At 46.4% G+C, this 18545-nt stretch overlaps 2 protein-coding genes and 1 long non-coding RNA gene across 3 annotated transcripts in view; all 3 read right to left on the reverse strand.

Annotated features, from left to right (window-relative positions):
• The window catches only part of LOC119185244 (uncharacterized), a 548537-nt gene that overhangs the window by 359564 nt on the left and 170428 nt on the right, over positions 1 to 18545 (reverse strand). The gene's annotated exons all lie outside the window — the stretch shown is intronic.
• Positions 1 to 18545, reverse strand: part of LOC142804064 (uncharacterized) — a 112401-nt gene that overhangs the window by 81529 nt on the left and 12327 nt on the right. The gene's annotated exons all lie outside the window — the stretch shown is intronic.
• LOC142804067 (uncharacterized) lies at positions 9428 to 14299 on the reverse strand. The gene is made up of 3 exons (XR_012894450.1): positions 14202 to 14299; positions 13900 to 14133; positions 9428 to 10565 (listed from the first exon to the last, which is right to left on the reverse strand). It is a non-coding gene; the product is annotated as an uncharacterized LOC142804067 (long non-coding RNA).

An 18545-nucleotide genomic window follows, 5' to 3' on the forward strand; every position in this document is an offset into this window, starting at 1 on the left:
ATCGAACAGCGTTTCGAGCGTTCCGACTAAACAGCGTTTCGAACAAACGTTATCACAGCATTCTCGATACAATTCGACTATTCGAGAAACCTTCGCACCGAGGGATATAAATTCCTGCACAGCCGATGCCGCGACATTCGATCGCCGGCGCTCACTAGCGTGCACGTCGTTTTTCCGGCCGCTGCTTCGCCGCCTGTGTATTCTTTCAGCTGTTAGAGGAGCACAGGTTCGCTCCAATAAACTTGTTTTCCTTATAGACAACTGCGTCGTCATTTGCTGCGTGACAATATATATGAAAATGCCAGAAAGAAAAAAATTCACAAAAAATTGGCCCCGTATCTGCATGTTAATCTGCAAATGTCGTCGAAAGACGATAGTCTCGCGTCTGAAGAGATTGAACAAAACGTTTATTTGATGTACTGCACAAGAAAATCGGTGAATGCTATTCCAGAGGCGCTGCGTTAGAGTGCCTCGAACGTGCAGCGGAGACAAACGAGTGCACCAAATCACGTCACACATGAGACATGAGCGCTATGGCAGTTATCTTCGAAAACGAAACGCGCGTGCCTTTGAGACTGGCATGCACGATGACGAAAGGCGACGGGAAGGTGCCACCACCGTGAAGTTTTAGAAAAGTGTTGGAAACACTTCCCTTTTCATGCAAGCGTTGCATGGTCAGCGCCACGTGATAAACGCTAGTCCTTAAAAACTTATTTATGCCTTTTCTAGTAAAACACACACATACAGATATATACGTTTTGTTATGGTATATCAGATATGCACGATTATTGCTTTTTATTGACAATCACACAAGTATGAACGCTGAACCTTGAGCAACATTGGTAGGCGCTGCCGATGGGGTCTGCCTTTTAGGGTATCCGCTGGTGCGGTTTTAAGTGTCTGGTGCCGTTAAGAGTGGACAAATATACAGACAGACAGACCAAAATTTCTGCGTCGAAGGTCCTTAAGAAAGACTAATGTCTTTAAAAGCACTCCTATGCGCGGAATTGAATGTAGGGCCTCTGCGTCATGAAAGCGAAGCGTTCACCACTGAGCCATCTCGGAGAACGTTCTTCACGGTTCAAATGGCAAGCTATTTATACCTACCGCTTACCGCTGCTGTATTTTAGGCATTACCAGAAAGATGGCGCAATGAGCACAAGTCGCCACATCGTGCAGCGGCGCCCACTCTAATTTCCTACGCGTACTTTGCCCGGCTTAGAGAAGGGGAGCGACGCTCCCTCACGGGGCCTTATTTTGCAGTGGCGAGGAGGAGAGGATCATATGCCTTGGGCTTTACGTAGAACAATTCTGCTGTAGTTACCGGGCGCACAAAGGTCAGTGCAATCATTGCAGCCTCCGTTCGCGAAAAGCGCACGCTTTTCAGACTCAGCGAAGTAACAAATGAGACACTTATTCGCATGAATCCGTACCTGCCAGTACGTTTCGTGCGTAATTTGTGCGTGAGAAACGTGGGGCACGTTTCGATCTGCTTTCCATTATGCACGTGTCCTTTCAAATTGTTGCTATTGCATTCATTGCTTCACCTTTGCGGCAACACTGTGACTTTTTTTAAGCGACTGTGGTACTACAATTCTGTTTTTATAACAGGAGTCCTCGGATGACAGAGAGTCGGCCACGCTCCTTCTGGTATGTGCCCAGTAGTTGTGGAAGCTTAGATGGATGGTGCGGCCAGCCGGCTTTACACAATCTGCAAAGACGTACGCAGACTGCATTATTTTCTTGGTGTTTGAAAAGTGCATCAGCAGTCATCGCTATATAGGTTCGGTGACCACCATGACTGTGATCTCTCTGTCCAAAGCTCGCGAGTCTTGGTTTTTCTTGGGAGGATCAGCTGGAGCACATGATAGGGTATATGCCGTAGCCAAGTGCTTTCCTGGCACATAGAAAACATTGTACTAGTAAGGCATGAGCCTCATGTGAAATATTTGAATGTGTGGTGGCATCACGTCGAGCTCCGCTTTACCCAGCAACATAAACAGTGGCCTATGATCAGTCTCTATGACGCAGACTATACAACCTTGACGAACTGATCAAATCTTTCCACAGCCACGTTACTGCGAGAGCTTCTTTCTCAGTCTGGCTGTACCTTGTCTCAGAAGGTGATAGCGATCTGGAAATGTAGGGGATAGCAAATCTTTCGTCCGTGGGTTGATCTTGCAACAGCACTGCACCTACACAATATGAGCTGGCATAGGCTGATACCGTAGTGTGAAACATGGGCGCGTGCGTACCTTGCCGTAGCAGTAACATTAGTAAGTGCGTCTTTCACATTCTGAAAAGCCTTCTGCTGGTATGGGTCCCAATACAATGTACTGGTCATAGTGAGAAACCGACACATTGATGCTGTAATCTCAGAAAGATTTCGTAGGAAACATCCCATGTGATTAACCATTTCGAGGGGCCTTATCACCCCACTGACATCTGAGGGTGCCTGTAGATTTTTAAGAGCACTGATCTTGTCCGGGTCTGGCAAGATTCCATCGCTGCCCACTATACTATACCCAAAAATTTTACTTTGGGTACAGTGAGCACACACTTTGCCTTATTCAGCTTTACACCAGCCCTTTGTAGGCATTGCACAAGCTCTTCTAGTCTTTGACCATGCTCCTCCTCTGTTCGCCCAAAGATCAGGATATCATCTAGCATATTCACTACACCGTCCATTTCTTCCAGAATGCGACTCATTTGGTGTTGGTAGTACCCTGGTGCAGAGAAAATGCTGAATAGAAAGCGTTGGAAACAGTAGCTGCCGAAGGGAGTGATGAAGGTAGTCAATTCTTGACTTCGCCTAATTTTACTTCGTGAAATCCTGCTGTGGCGTCGAGTATAGAGAACACATTGCCTTGACTGATACTCCCCAAGATGCTTTTCACTGATGGTAGCACATGTCATTCGTGTAGCACCGATTAATTCAGTTTTGTCAAGTCCACACAGATAAGGTATAGTCACATTACAGCTTGGGAATGACCACGATGCCACCAGCACACCATTAAGTCGTAGAGTCTATCCAGTGAATTACACCTTCCTTCTCCACCTTCTGCAGCTCCTTCTTTACAATGGTATGAAGAGGTAGCGGTATTCCTCTGGGCATGCCGAGTGAAAAGGGTTGTGCATGTGGGCGCAACTTGATGGCATATACATCGTTGGAATTCTCCGAGACCTTCGAAAATGTCACCTGTCGAAAAAGCAGGATTTTCCACTGAAACGGGATTTACAAACATGGTGATTCCGAGTGATATAATTGCTGAAAAGCCCAATAACAATGTCTGTTGCTGTGGCAACACGTGAATTGGCTGGACAGTATCTTTCCCTTTTCACTCCAGAGTTGCCTGGAACACCCTCAGGACGTCCAATTGTATGTTACCGAGTCTCGTAAGCACTCGATTAGGCTTGCACATATTTTTGGAACTCCTTGGAAACGACCGTAACCGCTGCCCCAGAGTCTACCTTCGAAAGTCATTCATGCCCATTCACCACCATGCGAACGAACTTAGGGACACTGATGTTCTTGGTAGACGAAACAGGATGTAGTTCCATTGCGTTGAGATTCTGCTTCTTTTTGCAAAAAGTGTGATTTCCCATTGCAGTTGTAGTATTTGGCTTAACAAGCTGGACATTTGAATCGCGCATGTCGGATGACCACAATCCAGCAAGTTGGTTTTGTTTGAAGCATCGCGTCACACTTTTCAGAATGTTTACTTTTCGCCCAGTTTTTCAAAACACAAGGTTAAAACTGTCAGCTTTAACCCTAACTTTGCTTCGGAGAGCGCAGCACTGTTTCCTGTGCAATACTGGCCGGTCCCCTTGAACGCATCCGCACAGGCCTTCATCGCATCTTCATGAATATGGCCCTTCAGAACGGAGTCTTAAAATGTCAATTTGGTAATGCGGCACAGCTTGTCAGAGAGCGAGAAATCACATAGTCCGACAACAAAGCAGTCACGCACCAAGCAGTGTTCAACGTCTTTCGATGCGTGATTGCATTTCATTAGAAGTTCCCATAGAGAAGTAACAAAGTTATCCACGGTTTCACCTTCTTCTTGTACTCGGCAATGGAATTTGACGCTTTCATAAACCTCATTGGGCGGATATATGAAACAGGCCTCGAGTTCTTTTACAGTATCCAAGGAAGCCCAATCTAATGCCGTGCGGTCTAGCGTCTCAAGTATAGCGATGCGACAGCAGTTACTGGCATTCCACTTTTGACACCATAATGCATGCATCTGCGCTGCAGCACGCAAGCGATAACTTATGTCAGTAATGCACAACTGCACACGTCAGTAGCCAGCAATCAAAAGCAAAGTTTATGCACACTTGCTCCAAACCTTGACGCCCATGTGCACCATCTGTTGACGCCTGCCAAAGACTCCAAGTCACACCTGAACAGTTACTTGGTAGCTAAGCAATGAGACTGTACCCTGCGGCTGTGAAATCGATATTCTGAAGACATGATGTCTCGCTGCAGTAGTTTTCTACAATTGGGCAATGTGTGTTATACTATTAGTATGCCCGGGAACAGTTGTCTCACAATTTCGTCTGCGAAATTTTCTGCGATTATGGAAGTACACTATATGTACAATATACGTAATTATGTGCTTGGTCTTGTTGTTCATGTCTTCATTTCTGTTTCTATATGCCGCCAAGTTTTTTTTTTCATTAAAGGAACACTAAAGTCAAATAACAATTTACATGAAAGTGAACGCTCAGTGTATGGCAACGTCTAAAACGACAGTGTTAGCTACAGCAGTGTCCTACTTACCGAGAAATTAAGGTAAATGCACGAGAAAACATGCACTGCAGTATATATGACATTCTCAAAATGATCCCGATCACATCAGGCTTACAACCTCCCATTGATCACTAGTAATCGAACTAGCTGCACCAAATAAAGAACTTCTGTGCATCAAAAAAGGTAAGAAAATGCTGCTTGTCTGTTTCTATTTGACTCATGGAAAAAAAAGAACTGCCGGACGTTACTATGGGAAAAGGCGTGAGTGGTTCGAAAGCTCAATTCTTGCTAGGTTAAACTGGACAAGTTGTGCCATCTAGCGGAGCCCAGATGAACGAAGTACGTCTACCACCTCGGAGCCAATGGCAGGATATTATTCAATGGTCGTTGTTGCTGCTGTGGCTCCTGCTGCTTTTGTTTTGCTACTACTAGTGTTGGAGGCCACGAAAGCCGGGCAACGTTGTGCATGGGAACAGTGATGCGAGACGTTCTGCTTGAGGCCGGTAACTTGAACTGTGCAAACCCGATGCGAACCACTAATATGCAATTTTATTTTTAAAAAAAGCACTTCCCTGGCACTAAACTAGCACTGCCGAGGTTTCTGAACCGCTATTTTAACAATCAACGTCGATTTAATAGTTAGGTTAGGTGTCCCTTTAAAATTTTGGGCAGAGAGCGTTTCTGTCGTGTACTTTCTTAAATTTCGTGTCCTATCTGCGCTGACGGTCGTGAGTATCTACCAGCTAGCACGATTCGCTACATATAAAACAGAATTACACTGAAAGAAGGTAGTACTAGCAAACAAAGTGAATAATATAAAAAGAAAACAAAAACATTTTCAAAAGCAAGAACAGTAGAACCTCGATGACTGCGGTGTTCTCGTTTCTTTATTTCAATATTTTATTGACAATTACTGCAGTCTTGAAAATAGCAGTGCAGAAAAGGCACTGTGTTAGTACAATATCTCAAAAACATTTAGAATATTTGTTAGGGTTTAATGTCCTCAAATCACGATGTCAATGTCACGCTTTGTACTAACTGCGCACATGGCAAAATGGGGCCCGAGCAGCTTCCAGATATCCGAGCTCACCATGTATTTGTGCCAACAGCTGCTTATATCGCAGACAAGCAGCAATGAATGCCCTCAATATTTGCTGGTGCAACCTTTGCTTCGTAGCCCAGGCATACAATGACGTGCACATGCCAGTAGAGCCACACCCTATACCAATAGCTCTATTCATTGCTTGAGCACCCACGTCCAATAACTGCAGACCCGCCCAGACCACCCTCTATTGCTGTGAAAATAGTCACAGTACAAAGGCAAGTGCCGCGATACAATGCGAACTATGTCATTTGTTCTGTCAAGGCCACAGATGAGTAAACACCACAACCACAAAATCATTCAACTCTATTAACTGTACAATCGCTCAATCTTTGTATTTTGCTTTCTCTTCACTGTGAGCTATTTTCCCTTATGGGCTCCAGATGATATACCCACCTTTCACTGCATTACCAACAAATGCTTCTTCTACAGGTAGCATTGAGGAGGTGAGAAAACCTCACTGCGTCATAGTTACTTACTTTCCACGACTGCTTTCACGTCTGATAATCACACAAATGGTGAAGTATTACGGGTGTCTACTTCGAATCAAGACTCAAGTGGAACCTATATCAGGCCAGAAAAAAGACATGAGGACCATTGATAAAATAGAACAATGAACACAAATGTTCACATCAAAGCAACCATTTAAAGGAGGTGTACTCGCCAATATCAAAAAGGTGCCTCCCCCCCCAAAAAAAAAATCTCTGGCTACATGCCTGCACCAAAGCAAGGCGATTCGGTTTTTACATTGTTTGCACTAGTTCACACTGAGCCTTGTTCATACTGAAAAATGAACGTGGAAGCACTCTGCTTCTCTAAGGATTGAATGATGTCAACGTGCATAAATGTGGGGGAACGTTGGTATTATTACAGATATTTGTGTGCACCGTTGTCCGATTTGTTAGAGATTAGAGCTTATAAGCCAGAAATTCTTGAAGCCAGAGATCACAGAAGGAACTGCTGATCCGATATGATTCCCACGGGTGGTCTATAGCCGACTTTCTTGTGAATTGTGTGAAGAGAGTTTGTGGAAAGCTGGAAGACTTCAGTGTTAACATTGATATGTCTCACAAAGTGGCTGCTCTAATTTGTTTGGGCTCTGTGGAATGTGTGAGCTAGAATGTGTTGTACCTCCTGAAAATTTGTGCCCTAGGAAACGTCCTTCTGTGCCATGTTGTTGGGATGTGCGACGATCTTAGACATATTCTGCACTGTAGCGATGTTCAAGTATATTGACTGTGCTAACAAACAAGTTGAGACATTCCCTTGTCAGGAAAAAAAGAAGTAAACATTTAAGGACTCTTTTTCTTTGTTCGACACAAGATTATTGAGAACAAACACACAATGATTCGTTATTGTCTGTTAGAGTCCAATAATATGGTCCCCTGTGAATGTAAACGGCTAGAAATAAATTTCAAGGCATTGTCTACAGAATCCCGTAAGCAAACTGTGGAAAATACATAAGCAATACAGGCAACTTTCAGGAAAGATTCAAGAACCACATGTATATCATAACAAAAAAGGTTTTAACGAAGGCACTGGCTGAACTGGCCACTAAATGGAGTGCAATAGGGAGCAATAGGGAAAAGATAACAGAAAGAAAGGACCAGACTTTTACGCTTTACCTTGACTCTCTCAAATAACACACAACAAAACACACTTAATTTTAAAGACCAACTCTGGCGATTTTTCGAGGTCAGTGGATCTCAATAAAATTCCCTGGGAATACTCATTCGCACGTTTGTAGCATTCATACCATATTACAGGCTTGAGAGTTTTGCAGATTATTTTCAAATGAATTTTATAGCTAGCATCGAAACCCTCACCTCACTTGCCAGGATTTTCGTCAATATTGTGGGTGGCATTGTGAGTGACATTGATTATTGCATGGTGGAAGTGACGGAACTGATGTGACACTGCAGAGTCTGCTTGTCTGCAATGAATTGTGTGGGTTTGGTTGGCGTTTCCTTGGTTAAGTGTACGATTACTTTTTCCGTGTTGGTGAGCGTGAGATAGCTGCCAAGTGATGTTGCATTGTGGGTTGCACACGATTCAGCATATATTGACCATAACAGTGCAAGCGTTTTACTATATCCCCAAAAGCACAAACTTGGGCGGCCTGGACAAGTAGTGCCATCTGGCAGGATTATGTGCAACCAGGCAGGTTTGGGCAAAGCATAACGTCATTCATAGAAGCACACTCAGTTGAGTTTTGGTACTGAGGTTTTTTTTGCGAATAAAAACTATTTTTGAGTTTGTTGAGCATTTCAGCTATCGGGCACGTGACAAGAGTAACTTAGGAACATAGAAGCAACATTACCCGGACATGGTCCGAAAATTGCCGGAGGTGCCTTTAATCATAGTGATGACAACTTCCTTAATATGTATGCACGCAGCCTACGTCATAAAACATGCATAAACACTATTTGTGCATTACTTATTAGTAGAAAATGTTCATGCCTGAAGCCGAAACGTATCGCTCTTATTTGAAACTTTGTGGTCGCGGTCTACTTTATCATTTTCAGAGGATCTGCTTCGAATTCGGGGTGACTGGGGTATGTATGGCTGCCAGTGCCTCTGGCCGTCAATTTTTCAGAGAGTGAACACTACCTGGCGTTCACTGGTGTGAATACTCAAGCTGTAGATGTTTGGATTAAAAAGGGCACATAATGCAGCAACCCATGAAGCAGCACATTCAATGTTGTTGCCTAAGGCATAAAGGGAGTGAAAGAAGTTAGGGAAAAGAAGAATTCAACTACTCGATAAATAAGTGCCCACAACACCGAGTGCCGGACAGCAGACTTACTTACCGGGTCACGGCCTGCAGACTTATTTACCGGGCCACACCCTCACCTTACTCAGATGTGGACTCCGATTTCAATCCAATCTTTACATTTAAAGACATCATCAAATACTTACAATTGAGGCATATAGACTTCTTGTGGCCCTCCAAGGGGCTCACAAAAGAGGCTGAACGTTTGCTTCTCTGCCTGTATACCAAAACCATGCTGTACCCGGCAGTTCAGGAACATTTCAACCCTGTGTGTTCAGAGAAGTGCCTATAATGCGGGGAAGGGTCCTCAGACATCTTAAACATGATGTGGGCATGCCAGCTAGCACTGAACCTCTCTCCCCCCTACCACATCCCACATAAGAGGACTGGGAGGTGGCTCAGCTCGACTAATCGGACCTGGCCAGCCAAAAGATCGTAGTCACGCGGACCCGGGTATAGCAGCTAATGCCAATGGGATCTTGTAAGCAGGAGCCCACCTAACCATGGCCCCCTTCCAGAAAGCCTCCACCTTTTACCTGAATAGAGCATTACTCCTCCTCCTCTAATCAATGAGCTCTCCATCCCTACCATGCCTGTCTTCCTTTCATAGCCAGTACAACCCTCACATTTATGATTTGTTTCCACCATGTCAACGGGACATGTGGTCTCTGAGGTTGTGTTTTCTTGAGATGCATTGCAGTGGACACAGGCGTAGGGACACTCTCCCGGTGAGCATGGATGTGTTTCACAAGGCTGGTTCTAGACAAAAAATATGCTTTGGAATGGACACATCAGAACGGATGCTTCGATGTGAGTACATATGTGCTCAATGAGGCGGCATTTAATCATAAAGAATGCATTTTAGTGGACACATGGAAAAAGACACTCTTCTGTGTGAGCGTGGATGTTGCATCAAGATGTTCCTATTTCCGCGAAAAAGGGTGCATTACAGTGGGCACAGGAGAAGGAGAGCATTCTCCTGTGTGAGAATGCATATTAGTCCCAAATGATGCACTGCAATGTACAGAAGAGAAAGGGACGCTACCTGGTGTGAGTGCGAATGTGTTTCACTAGGTTCCATTTCTGCTTGAACGATGCTTTGCAGTCTACACAAGAAAAGGGACGCTCTCCTGTGTGAATGCGGATGTGTTTCACGAGGTGCCCTTTTTGCTTGAAGGATGCTTTGCAGTGTACACAGGAAAAGGGACGGTCTCCTGTGTGAGTGCGTATATGCTCAATTAGGCGGCGTTTAGCCATAAACGATCTATTGCATTGGACACACCAAAAGGGACGCTCTCCTGTATGTGTGCGGATGTGTTCCACGAGGTGGCTTTTCGTCCTAAATGATGCATTGCAGTGGGCACATGAAAAAGGACGCTCTCCTGTGTGAGTGCCGATGTGCCTCACAAGGTAGCATTTCCGTACAAAGGATGCATTGCAGTGGGCACAAGAGAAGGGGTAATTTCCTGTGTGAAAATTCATATGTGCCTTAAGGTCATATTTTCGTTTAAATGATGCATTACAGTCTATACAAGAAAAGGGACGCTCTCTTGTATGAGTGCTGATGTGACTCACGAGGTGCTTTTTCAGCTTAAAGGACGCTTTGCAGTCTACACAGGAAAAGGGACGCTCTCCTGTGTGAGTGCGGATGTGTTTTACGAGGTGCCTTTCCTGCTTAAAGGACGCTTTGCAGTGTCCACAGGAAAAGGGACGTTCTCCTGTGTGGGTGCGCACATGCAATACCAGCTTTGAATTGTAAGTGAATGCAGCTGGACACAAGTGGCACTGGAAGGCGGGCTCGCCCATATGTTTCTGAAGGTGCCTGATCATAGCTGACTTGTCCAGGGTCACATAGGTGCACTGTGAGCAGGCATGCAGTTGACTTCGTACATCCGCCAACGAAGAAGGTTCCTGCAGGGCCGCAGAAGACAAGAGTCCTGCAACGAATGGAGATAACAAAAAGGCTATGCAAATTATGTGTCGCACACTACATGCAGCTGGACTGAAGCAGCACAGAATACACAGCCGATGGTTTCGCTGCTTGTAAGTGAGGTAGATGGTCACATTTCACCAGAAGCAAAGCTATTCTCATTACCGCAACACGTCACATTTCACAAAAATTTTAAACTTGCTGCACATGAATAGAGCTATACTTCATTTCACCACTTTGGATCCACACTAACAAAGCTACGGGGTGTAAGAAAGCCACACGCTTACACAGTGGAATATAGTCCCAGATATAAATGCTTTGAAATTGGCAGGATTGTCTAAAATTGGCTTTTGTTTGGTATGTGTTACGCCACATCGATACGCGATATGTTTTTCTTCGTCGCATTTCTTTTCTACGAATTCAATTATTTGTGTCGGTTACCCGCGGTAACCATGGTTACAAATCAACACTGCAGCATCTATGCAGAGGCGACCGCCCGCTTAGATTCAAACTTGCTCTGGCTAAACACCCACAGTGATAACAGCAACAAATAAATGTTGAAATCAGCCACTGATTCGTTTCATCTTACTCTGAGGATGAAGCATCAGGTATGTTTTGTCGTTATCAGCGAGATATACTGCTTGCGTATCCATATCTGATAAGCCTAACGCGCCGAGGCCAGGGCCTGGGCTGTGTCGCCAGACCAAGAACGCTGCATCTCCAAATATCGGACATGCAACCTCACACAGCATTCCGAGTGCGTCGGATGCTCCTTCGGTGAAAAAAAACGACAAAAAAGAAGCATTGCAGTGAGAGATGGGAAGGAATGTGTCGACAGAGAAGCAGTCAAGTCAGAGCCACGAACAGCATTGGAGAGCCACAAAGTGAAGTTATCTGCTGGCATGAACGTCTACCAATCTTCGGTAGAGCCACAAATCCTATTTTTAAGGCACCAAACTTTCTGAAGTTGAAATGTAATAGCTTGTTGATAGTTTTACGTAATCTTTAAAGATTTTAAACCACCCTTCTTGCATGCAATGAGCGTACTAAGACAATTCAGCAAGCAGACGCTGTGAAGACTGTGAGCAGACGACACGGCATGGATGAATACATGTGGAGGGGCTAATCAACTATCCTGTTGGCTAAGGGCCCTGTAGCTTCCACAGTGCTGAAGGCAACTTCTTAAACAGAGTATAGGCACCAAATAACGGAATCTTATTTAGATGCCATTCTGATGCTAAATCGAAAGAGACAAATGGCTTTAAAGATATTCATTCACACTGAGCATTCCGGCCTTTGATAGTGCGCCGAATCCAATTCGACGGCGCCGCCGAAAGGGCCCTCTCCGCACCGATCGCTCTTAGACGGATGCTTGCGGCGTCTGCAGCCGAATCAGCTCGCAGTGAACCAATAGGAGCGCTAGCCAAGGAATTTGAAAAAATGATGACCCAGTATGACCCGCTCGTCATGTCACGAAGAAGTGAAGTGCACTTAGCAGAAATGCTCATTGAATTGGTGCACAACCACTCCGTCCTATATTACAAACGCCACCCCAAGCACAAGGACAGCTTGCTAAGGGACGACTTGTGGAATAAAATAGGAAACGAGCTAGGATTGACTGGTAAGTACGAGTTCCTGTGCTTAGGTTGCCTTGCTCATTAAATCGCGCGTACCTTACGATGCAGTTGCCTTTCTCGTCACAGTTGCAGCGAGCGTTGAAACGCACAGAACAAAAAAATCTACGAGCACACTGAAGTTACGAGCCCCCGACAACATCCAGAGAACAGCGCATTCATGTCGTGTCAATGCATGCTTTACTAAATGCTCGCCGTGTCGCTTCTTTTCCCATTGCGGTGGCGGTTAATACTTCAGTTCGTGCATTGATTAATATGTGGGGTTTAACATTCCAATACCACCATATGATTTTGAGACACTGTAGTGAAGGGCTGCGGAACTTTCGACTACCTGGGGTTCTTTAACGTGCACCCAAATCTGAGCACACGGGCCTACAGCATTTTTGCCTCCATCTAAAATGCAGCCACCCCAGCCGGGAGTCAACTGCGCGACCTGCGGGTCAGCAAGCTTAGCCACCAGACCACCATGGCAGGGCATCTCAGTTCATGCAGTTCGCCAGAAATATGTGAGAGCACTCGTTGCCTAGCCCACTTCCAATGGAAGTGGAAATGTGGGGCGTGGGCGAAATGCTCGCAAGCGCAGTGGTGAAACAAAGCAGCACTTTACGGGGTGCGTTCGTTGTGCTTTGGTAGCCGTTGGAATGATCGATGCAAAATTGTGTTTAAATGTCCTGCAGTGGTGAGATCTGCTGTTTATTGCAAGCTGTGTGTGTATCTACTTGTACTTGAACTTAACGGCTCCTGTTCTTGAAGAATAATTTAACGGGGTTATCTTGATTGGGAAACCCGATTGGATATCCCTCTGAATTACTTATCAGAGTCGAGTATGGGGTCGATACGGATGGCGCCGTCGCTCTGTTCGCCATCTTACTTTTTCAGCTTCTGATGGGAAGAACTTCACCACTGCAATGCATAAAAATTCTAGAGCTGGTTGAGTTTCTTAACCCGTGTGGCGCTGATGCAGAGTGCCATCCCTTAGCTACGGCACTGGTTCTTACGTCTGGCGCGAGTCACACGTGCGCTAGTAAGCACAGCCAGTTGTTTCCAGGTAGAGTGCAGTGGGAGTACATCAGCAAGGTGAAGCTTTTGATCACAGCACCACGAAGATGTTGGGGGATAAATACGGCCAGGCTTGATGAACTCGATTATCTTTGTGAGAATTGAGCACTATGATTTTTTAAATAAGACGGCTGTCAGTGTGTCATAGCATCAAAACTACTAAGATGTATTGCCCGAGAAATATTCAGTAGCTGTAGGAATGTACATACGAGTCTACATTTTTAGAACTTTTCCTGAAAATAGATTTTGCTGCAGCAGCTTGACAGTGGCATGTCTGTCAATTGTGTTAAGCGCATAGTTGCTGAAAAGGGGCTTGATGAACTTCGTAGCTACCAGCTGCAAAAGTTTTCTGCGGTGATCGGTGTCTGTGCTACTGCACCTCAGAAGAGCTCAGAAGTGGTAGTTCTAAAAAAAGTTCGACGGTTTTATCTACGCACACCTCACATGATACTACTGCACACCACCTCACATAATACTACTGCACACGAATGAAAACCTTCGTCCTACCTGCCTTGTCAGTGCAGCAACCGATATCGAGCTGCTCACTCACTTTTTTTCTCTCTCTCACGCATGCACACACACATACGCATTCAATATCTTGCTCCCCCGGCAGAACAAACTTCTTTTAGTCTTCGCCTAAATGCATACCTGAAGAAAAAGCCTGAGGCTGTGTTTGTGTGGCACTTGTTGACTGAAGTTTCCTTTCATCTGCCTGTGTTGCTTCGTCGTGGGTCAGTAGCCGCACTTGAGCACATTTATCTGCGACATGACCTGGCTCACACGCTGGTAGTGGCAATGTTTTCATGGCTTGTCTCGACTCACAAGCCGCACTCGACACTGTCTGGTGTACTGGCTCTCCTGCAATGTCCTCCTGAAATAAATCTGCTTCTGTTGTTGAGGGTGGAAACACCAAAGCTTATTGCCAAGAAATGAAGTGAAATGCCACTTACCTTGTCTCTGTGGCTAGAATGAAATGGTCTTGGCTTGTGCCTTATGCTGCTGCCTCCACATAGCGGTCATCAAAAAAATCTGCAACAGTGTATAAAAAGATAAGACACATACGCAACAAAACGGGTACTCACAACAACAGCTAAAATGAGTACTTTTCAGATGTGTTTGAAATGATATAGTGAAACCACCAATACTATTGCATGATGGCCTATTCTTACGTTATTATCTCACTGTGCTCAGCATTCCCTTATTTAATTGTCATCAATGTAGCTCAGACAAGTCAAACCTTTTAATACTTAAATATACTGCTTGGTTTGCGACACACAATAGTGATAGTGGATACTAGAAGATATTTATGTGATTTTACTCCACTGAAATTGAAAATAGTGACTAGTGCATGTCGGCCTCAATGGAGCTGGAAATTATTCAAGGAATCCTAGTGAACGGGAGGCAAAAGAAGCACTGGATAGTCTGCTGCTGCACGCCTAATCTGCGTTTGTGTTTAGCTGGCGCTACATCGACTGTGCAGGTCGTTGTGTTTTGCAAGTCTACATGACCTTTGTCTTTATACATAGCTTGCAAGTGAAATCAATTACTGCATTTCCTCTACCATCACTGAGCCCACACAGCACAAACCTCACCCTCACTCCTATAGTGAGAAAGGGCACCACCGCCCCAGTGAGCGAGCAAATGCCCCTTACCCTGCACTGTCCATGTGTCAGCACGGATTCACTACGTAACTGGATCAGATGAAGCAAACAACCTGACGGAAGTCGCTGAAGGTGACGCATGTCGCAATTTAGGTAAAGAGCAGGAAGTCCATAAAAAGGAGCAAGAAGCACTGCCCATGCCTTACACTGAATATGCGACCCTGTCTGGCAAGATTCTACACATGCCCAGAAAACACTAAATGTCTACTTCAAGCACCGGTGTCATTGACGCTTTGTTAAATGAAGCAGTGGGAACTCTAAGAACACGAAACACTGAATGTCCCTGCTACCCTCACCAAAGCGGAAAAGAGCTATTCTGTGACAGAGAAGGAGTGTCTGGCAATTATATGGGCTCTAGGTAAATTTACACCGTACCTATATGGTCGCCCCTTCGATGTAGTCACCGATCACCATGCGCTTTGTTGGTTATTCACGTTGAAGGATCCCTCCAGCCGTTTAGCTCGCTGGGCTTTGCGGTTGCAAGAGTTCGACATGCGCGTTGTCTACAGGTCTGGCCGACGTCACACTGATGCCGACGCTCTATCACGCTCACCTATGTCCCCCAAAAGCTCTGCGTGTTTATCTGCCATAGACGAAATGGTTGCGTTCCCAGAAAAGTGTGACATGGAGTCTGAGCAACGCAAGGATGACTGGATCAGCTCTCTTCTGCGATTCCTTTCAGATCCGTCGACTTCTCCACCTTCTCGAACGTTGTGCCATCAAGCGGCTCACTTTGAGGTCCGCGATGGCTTACTTTATCGCAGGAATTACAAGTCTGATGGCCAAAAGTGGTTACTGGTCATACCTCGCCATCTTCGTGCTGCAATATGTTCAGCTTTCCACGCTGACCCTCAGTGCGCACATGCGGGCATCTTCAAAACATACGCTCGGCTTTCCTCCCGGTTTTATTGGAGAGGCATGTACACCTTTTTGTGCAAGTACATTCAGTCATGCCCGCAGTGCCAACGACGGAAAGCTCTGCCTCATCATACTTCTGATCCGATCCAGCCAATCCCTTGCCCAGCCAGGCCTTTTGACCGCGTTGGGATCGATATGTACGGGCCTCTTCCATTCACGGCTTCCGGAAACCGTTGGATTGTTGTCGCTGTCGACTATTTGACGCGATACGCAGAAACAGCCGCTTTGCCTGCTGCCACAGCACGCGACGTACCTTCTTTTCTCCTGCGGAACTTCATTCTCCGTCACGGCGCACCGCGTGAACTTTTCAGCGACAGAGGATGTGTATTCCTCTCTGAAGTCGTCAACGCACTCCTTGCCGAATGCTGTATAATTGACCAGACTACCATTGCCTACCATCCGCAGATGAATGGATTGAGGGAAAGATTCAACCGTACCCCAGGGGACATGATATCAAAGTATGTTTCCTCAGACCACTTCGATTGGGACCTCATTCTGACTTTCGTGACGTACGCATATAATACTGCTCCACAGACAACTACGGGCTTTTCGCCATTTTCCTGTTATATGGCCGAGACCCTTCCACCACACTAGATACCATTCTACCCTACCACCCAGATTCCTCCGAATCTACGCCTATCTCTGAAGCTGCCTGCCGTGCCGAGGAATGCCGTAAGCTCCCCCAGTCATTTACAACTGTCGCCCAATGGAGAAAAAAATCTCAACGTGACGATAACCAGCCGTACCCTAACTTTGTTCCAGACACTCTTGTGTGGCTTTGGGTTTAAGTTGTGCCTTGTTATGCCAGCGAGTCCTCGTCAAACGTCCGTGCCTCTGAAAAAGGCAATCTGGGTCAAGGCCAGCCCGCAGTCCGCCTGACACGAACAACTCAACGGCGTAAACACGCGCGGCGCCACTCTGGCCCACGTGCAGTGAGTCAGCAGCGCACGTGACAGCGAGCCGGCAACTTCGTGTCTGGGGGTCTGACGTGGCCCAGCGGCGACCCCATTGGAGGAATCTGCCCTGACGACCAGCGGCGCCTCTGATTGGACATTTTGGTTGGACCCGGTGCAAATAAAAGAAGCCCTGCGGCGCGTCGCGATCGACGGTCCTATGTGAGAGGAGTCCCCGTGTCGGAGAGCCGACATGTGTGTGAGTCGGCGGTCCTAGGTGAAAGCTGACATGTGTGTCAGAGCGGACCCGTTTGAGAGCAGACTTATGTGTTAGAGAGGAGAGCTCGGCTCTTCGAGTCTCTGTCGGCCCCAGTGCCGAATTTGTAACGCCTCTGTATATATGCTGTACATAAACCTTGTTTAACTCACCGTCGTCTCGTCCGCTCGTCTTATCAGCTCTGCGCAGAAGCAGTCGCGAGCTGAGAAACATACGCTACCAAACGGCTGGTGACCTTCCCGGCGGAGTAGGAAGCCTTCGGGACCGTGTTGGCGTCGCCGTCTTTCGCAACAGTGGAGGTCAGCGGTGGGATGTCGGAGCGCCCTTCGTAACGTCGTCGGAGGTGCGCTTCGCAACAGTGGTGGCAGCGGTGGGATTTCGGAGGTGGCTTCGCAACAGTGGTTGGCAGCTGCGGGATCGGCCGGCGTAAGCGACATCGATGCGGTGAGTGCCTGATGTTTTCCCCTCAGTTCACCAGACTACTCTAGCTCAGGTTGTAGTAGTTTAGAGAAGGGCTGAGTGAAGCATTGAAGTGAGCTTTGATCGTTTCAAGCCAAGTCGAAGCGCTTTGAAACCAAAGTTAATGCGGAGGGGGTAAACACGGGAGTGTGAAAAATTGCTTGCGCGTCTTGCTAGTTGAGTTATAGTGGGTACGGCAAGTAGATTCTTAACAGGGGCAAACAGCAAGAGGCTAGTGTGAACGATGGAGAACCTTAAAGTGAAGGAACTCATCGAAATTAGTGAGGAACTCGGCATTACTTTAGGCCGTGCGAAACGAAAGCAAGCGATCCTTGAGATCATGAAGGATGAGGGAGTGTCGGCTGAGGAAGTCGATGAGGCCTGGGTGGATATCAAAGCACGCCGTGAGGAGGCTGAAAGGCGAGAAGTAGAAGCTCGCGAACGTGAAGAAGTTGAAAGGCGCGAACGTCGCGAGCGCGAGGAGGCCGAGAGACAAGAGCGCCTAGAGTTGAAACGACTAGAATTGGCAATCCTACAGTGTTCGCAGGCGCCTAGCGTAGCTTCTCCGACGACTCAGGTCAGCGGTTTTAGAATTAGGGACCAACTGCCACCGTTCGTAGTAGGCGAGGACATGGCGAAGTATCTCGTCAAGTTTGAACACGTCTGTGAGCGAAACGCTTTGGAGCGGTCTCTTTGGGCGCGGAACCTCTTAGCTCTTCTTCCCGGCGAAGTGTCCGACGCGATAACTTGCTTGTCGAGGGAAGCGTTTGAGAGCTATGACGAGGTTAAGGAAGTGCTCTTGAGACGTTATAAGTTGTCACCCGAGGCTTTCAGGCAAAGGTTCCGGTATGCTGAAAAGGGGAATGAGTAACACGTTGACTTCGCGTTTCGTCTTAAGGCCGATTTAATTGAATGGCTCAAGGGGGAAGGTGTTTATGACGACCGCGATAGAGTGGTGGAATGCGTTGCATTGGAGCAATTCTACCGCTGCATCAAGAATGTCAGGCTTTGGCTGCAGGACAGACTTGGTGAAGTACAGCTAAACAAGGCAGCAGAGTTAGCTGAGGAGTATTATACTCGCCGAAA

This window comes from Rhipicephalus microplus, chromosome 3, assembly GCF_043290135.1.
Source record: "Rhipicephalus microplus isolate Deutch F79 chromosome 3, USDA_Rmic, whole genome shotgun sequence".
In the NCBI taxonomy this organism is placed as follows: domain Eukaryota; kingdom Metazoa; phylum Arthropoda; class Arachnida; order Ixodida; family Ixodidae; genus Rhipicephalus; species Rhipicephalus microplus.